This window comes from Dama dama, chromosome X (assembly GCF_033118175.1).
Source record: "Dama dama isolate Ldn47 chromosome X, ASM3311817v1, whole genome shotgun sequence".
Lineage (NCBI taxonomy): Eukaryota > Metazoa > Chordata > Mammalia > Artiodactyla > Cervidae > Dama > Dama dama.
In genome coordinates this window covers 90404988-90410987 of record NC_083714.1, presented here as the reverse complement: position 1 = coordinate 90410987, position 6000 = coordinate 90404988, and the positions used below count along the sequence as shown (strand labels likewise).

Genomic DNA, 6000 nt, shown 5'->3' with positions numbered 1-6000 from the left:
GTTTATAAAGACAGGAAAAGCAACAATTTCTAAATTAGCAGGCTACATTTCTTCAAGATTTTTAAATGCAAGGCCATTTTTATAAAATATACAAATCCTGGATGAAAATGAAGGCAACAGAAAAACTGAACTTTTCACAACCAAAAATTTAGCACAACCTTAAAAACAATTTAGAAAAAAATCGTCCGTAAAAGATAAACTGCGGATCTTCATTTTATTACCCAATCTATGTCAATTCATAATTCTAAATCTTCCTACAGTATAAGATTACAGATCTTTTTTAGTGTATGTGTAACTTGTGCATTTTATCACATGTGTATGTTTCTTCAACACTATCTTTTGAAAACAGGCCATTTAAATAGACCACAATTTTTATTCTAAAAATTTCTTTCAGCTTAACTTCAGGTTGCATACAGGTGAAATGTGTTCTCAATGCATAAAAATCACAATGGATAGCAGCAAAGGACTTGGGGGGCATAGATTAAGAAGAATCTGATAATTTACATTGTCATTATTTTGCATATGATAGAAGACAACTCACACTTCTCAAGCCTTTTGGTTCTTTTTCAAGAACCAAAAATAAACTCAAGGCATGTTGGCAATACTTCCTCACCCCTAAACAAATTGGCTATTCTTTTCACCTTAATCTTGAACAGTTATGGCAGCAAAAGATTTGATAGTTATGTAAGTTTATAAACTATAGTCCAGTCTCATTTCTGGAACCCAAAGTGCAAGATGGAGGGTTCCCCTAATCTTTCAATAATTCTTCACTTTGTTTGGCAAAAGCAGCTTTTTAAATAAATCTATTGTGATATGCTGACATATAACAAAACAGCACAGGTATGGCAAAGAATGCACCTGCTGGAATTGTGATACTTGATTGGTCAGTCTGATACGGTAAACTGCATATCCAGATAACCGAGACCTTGAATAACAAAAAGCTCTATTTTCCCAGTGCCTGGCTGAATGTTTAATTAGATCAGCAAATTGTCCATCCACATCTGGTTGTTCATAAAAAGCAAAACCTAACATTTGAGCGCTCAATTCTAGTGTAAAGTGTTTTACTATGGGGGTGAAAGCTGGAGCTTAAAAGATAACGGTCATCAGAACTAGCTGGAGCAAGAAAAGAACCATCTGGCATTTTTACTAGATTTCCTTCCTTCTCCCAGCATGTGATTGGTCCCCAGCACTATCCTTATTTCGCAAGTTTTTTCAACTCCTCTGTAAAGCTTGTCACAACCATAAGACCACTACTTTCCATTGAGTCATAACTCTTGCAACCACGGGAGCAGAGTCAGGATCAAAATTCATATGATAGCACACATACTTTCAGACACATGGACATCTGTGCTGGTAAGTCCACCGATGTTCATTTGGATTTGATTATTCTGTTATGGTGAGTGTGGAGGGACATCATCATGACTCACTCTTGGGCTTTGCAACATGACACCTGTGGTGTCAATGAACAAGCTATACACAGACGGATCCACAAAGTTCTCTGGGGCAACGACTAGGTCCTCGTCTTCCAGATTTTCATTTTGGGAGAGAGTTCTCTCTGGATTGAGAAGGAACTGCAGAAACGGCGTCGCAGAGTCAGACACAACTGAGTGACACTTTGAGAAGGCAGGAGGAGAAAGAATAGTTCTCACTCCTTGCCCCACTCTCCGGGTTTTCTATCTATGTATGTGGCTTCCCTAGTGACTCAGTAAAGAATCTGCCTGCAAAGTGGGAGACCTGGGTTCGATCCCCAGGTTGGGAAGATCCCCTGGAGGAGGACATAGCAACCCACTCCAGTATTCTTGCCTGGGAAATCCCAAGGACTGAAGAGCCTGCCAGTCCCTGGGGTCAAAAACAGTCAGACCCAGCTGAGGGACTAAACAACAAAGTTATTCCACTTAGTCCTCATAACAACCTTTCCATGTTTTGGAGATTACGAGGCAGAGAAGTTAAATAACTTGCCTAAGGACACAGAATGAAGAGTTGGGTTTGTAAGTAGTTGGGAGTGCCCTGTAGTTTAGCATATTAACAAGATGAGAAAGTGCCTTTACAAATTCAAAATGTCAAGAAATACCTCCTGGACATGGGAGAACTATCCAGACAATAGCTAGGCTATCCTTCCAAAGCATACATTACCTCATTTCTAGGCACAGAATATCAAATGCAGTCTTTTTTTTTTTAAATTAATTTGTTTACTTATTTTTGGTTGTGCTGGGTTTTCGTTGCTGCTGAGAGGGCTTTCTCTAGTTGTGGTAAGTAGGGACTGTAGGGTAAGGGAGTCAGAGAAGGCAAGGTTCAGAAAAAGAACAAGACCGGCACTTTACAGGAACAGACCACCTTTAATGAGGCGAGAAGGGGCAGTAGTCAGATTAGTGAGCTGCTGCACTAACCCAAGAAAAGAGTAAGTATATATAGGCATATATGTGGAAATCTACTGTCTTAAGGGGGCCTGTTCTTCTCCAAGGTTGTTCAGATTAGTTCTCTCAGAAATGGCTGGGACAAGGAATTTGGAGATCCGCCAGAGGCTGGGACAGGCTGGGAGCTGGGTGTAATCAACCTTAATGTCCATTTGTTTCTTCATTGAGAGAGTTCTTTGTTTTGCATAGAATGGTGGGGAGGACCAGGAGGGGATTTTGAGCGGTGTAACTTTCCTTCAGGGACCACCCTCCATTGTGGTGCCCCGGGTTCTCATTGCTTCTCTTGCTGAGGAGCACAGGACTCTCGGTGCATCCGCTCAGTTGCTTGGAGGCATGTGAAATCTTCCCAGACCAGGGATCAATCCTGAGTCCCCTGCACTGGCAGGCAAATTCCTAGCCCCTGTACCAGGAGGGAAGTCCCAAGCACAGCCTTGAGGCATAAGTCCAATAACTACAGGTTCGTGTTCATTGAGGAAAGATGCAAATCTCCATTCTGAGATTCTGAACTCTTCAATTATTTTGTTCTCAGCACACAGTTTCAGTCTGAAGACTGAAAATATTTTCAGACATCATTCTGTGTTGGATCTGGATTGGAAGAATGAACCAAGGCTTTGAATCTTATTTCCTCCATTTTGATACAAGCCTCCTCAGAGTTTCATGGTCAAGAGGCTAAGGGGTAGGACTATAGTGATGACTGCCAAGGGAAGTGGACCTTATTGATCTTCCAGAAGTCATATCTTTAAAAACTACTGGTGCTGAGGAGAGGAAACAGCATCCTCATCTCGCAGAGCTCCCAGAGGGTGTGATCCTCTTGCCTTTCTGCTTTTGTTCTGCAGAAAGCCGCCTTTTTAAGGTACCCATTAGGCTTTCACTCTTTGATCTATTTTCTTCTACCTTTTTCATCTTCCCTGTTGATATCCCAGCTGGCCATGTCTTGACCATAGCAGCTACCAAATAAGGAATCATGTTTCCCAAACTTACTGGTTAGTGATGGTTGCTGTGCTACCATGAAATCAGCTTCATCCTTTTATTCAGATTCAACGATTTCCAAAAGGTTTTAAAACAAATTTTCTTCGTTATGACTGGTTAGCTAATCTGGGGGGTGGAAGTCGATCTCTCTCTGGAACATTATCCGCAAACATCTGATGAGCCTGTGGTGCTACATCTGTGTATTCTTCCAGCTTCATTGAACCATTTGGAGCCATTTTTCCAGCGGCAACGGCGCGGTGGCGGCGGCGGCGGCCAGAGCGTGTCTCAGGCTCCCTCACCAAGCGCTGGCGCAACTGCTGCGAAATATGTATTTGTTTCAAGCCGCTAAGTTGGTGGTAATTTGCGAGACAGTAACAGAAAACTAATGCACCATTAGCGGTGTTATTAGGGTGGCAAAGTTTGGGATTGCGGTGGAAGAAGCATCTGGTTTGTTTTAGATGATTCTGAATTTTGAATTGCTACCCATAAAAGGGAAAAAATAAAACAAAACAAAAAAACTAAACAGAAATCGGTGTGAAAGAACACACAAAATCACCCCCTTCAACGCCTAGGTCAGGCCTTCTTGGTCACCTTTCTCCAGTCTGAAGTGATTGTTCCCTCCTCAAATATTTACAGACACTGATGTATTTTATCACCTTAATAATACTATTCTTTTTTATGCTCTAGTGGCTTTCTGTGTCTAACTGGGCTTCAATTTCCTTGAGGGCAAAGATCTTCTCTTGTTGATTTTTGCATCCCCCACAGTGCCTTGCACAGACTCTAGTAAATGTTACTTGATTGGCCAAAAAAGATGGTTTTATCTGATAAGTCCTTCAAACTAAACCCTCCAGGTGCTACTCCTGGAAAGCACCTGGAAGGGGTTCTTGAGATTCCAACGGGGCGGGGGGGGGGGTGTTTCCTTATTGATTCACAGCTTTCCACTACCCAGCTTTCCCCAGCAGCATCCCTTGACTCCTCTCTCAGGAGAAGGAAACTTAGACACAAGTATGGATGGGCCAAATAGCTGGCCCAGCTGGCAACATAACCTGGCATTGAAGAAGAATTTTACTTAATTAGCTAAGCACCCTCTAATCAGGAAGGCCTAAACATCTGCCAGTGGAATTTGAGAAGTCTGTTATAAAAGTTGAAAAGCTGATTTTATTCACCACAGATCAAACTCTTGTAGTGAGGGGTGGGGCACTGGGGGGGGGGAGCGGAGGGGGGGGAAGGTTTTACCAGTTAAATCAAATTAAGAGAAGAAGCTGGTGCCCAATTTCCTGGAGAGTTTGTGTAGTGAACTTTTTCTTTTTCACTGCACCTGACTTTTAATTATGGATGTAATAGAAGAAATTATCAATATTACAAATTTCTTCTGCACTCATATACATAATTAACAGTATGTGAACTGTCTCAAAGAAATTAGGTTGCTTCAAAGAAATTAAAGCAAAATTTGAGGACTTAAGTTTTTTTAAAAAATAAGTGTGGTCAGATGACTAGGTAGTAGAAACATTTTGAATAAACTCACAGACTTGTTTTCTTAGATCAAGGACTATTTTTGGGGAAATAAAAAGCCTTTGGGGAAAAAAAAAGCCTTTGAGAGACCCAGCTTCTTGCCTCCATTGGTTTGTAATTTCTTGCTAATGTGGCAAGCTACTTTAATCCTTTCTGGAACAAGAGATGCAATATAAATTAATACCAATGTGACAAAACGTCTGAACAGTGGACTTGAAACTGCCGGAGGATCATAAAGAACTGATTTGTTCAAGGAAGCGGAGCAGTTTAGTCTTTATTTAGATGTGTGGTTTAGGTAGATGGCAAATGAATCCATTTATCATTGTTGAGCTGCCTTGAGTTAAATGGTAGCACCGATTGTAACAATTTGCAAAGCAACATGGTGGAAATGAAGTCAACTCGGAAGGGTCATGGATTTTGAAGAATATGAATCTTTAACATTTTTATGGCTGCTGCCTTTGGAGTGCAAATTGTCAGCATGTCCCTGAGTTGTGAAGCATTTGCCGTAATACTGTGGGCAAAATTATCGTGAACACCAAGAGGATTTGGAACTTTCGGGCTATATGGCCAAAATCTGAGATGCTTGGCCCTGAGAAACTCAATCCTTTTCATCAAAGCGCTTAAACCAATGGCTGGAATCAGAACTAAGACGTGTTCAAATTGGAACTCTCCGCTGTTTTGAATTCTAGCCTTTGAAATATAACCATTTAAATTTACTTGCTCAGAATTGATTCATCATCCTTGCAACTATCGAATGAAGTTGATGAAACTTTTGCATATGCCTTTGGCATTCCTATTAAAATCTATGCTCTTTGCTAGGTAATAGACTATACCACTGGCCAAAATGTACCACTTAAGTGTATAGTTTCTTTTAAACCATCCGCTTCGCTAGTAAAAAAAACTTCGTGGCTCCTGTCCCAGACAGTGCCCTAACAGCCAGTGGGGTTGACAGGGCTGCTCGCATGCGCTCTCGACATAATCGTGTTTGTCGCAATGGGCCCTGCGCGGAAGGTTACATACGAGCGATTGACTTTGATTATAGTCATTTTGTTGGTAGCGCTGGTTACCGCGCTACTTCCGCGCTGGTACTTGATTGTAACAGAAA

General features: G+C 41.4%; 1 pseudogene; it reads right to left on the bottom strand.

Annotated features, from left to right (window-relative positions):
• Positions 1-756: 756 nt before the first annotated feature.
• LOC133052763 (suppressor of cytokine signaling 6-like) lies at positions 757-5686 on the bottom strand (annotated as a pseudogene).
• Between the last annotated feature and the right edge of the window lie 314 nt (positions 5687-6000).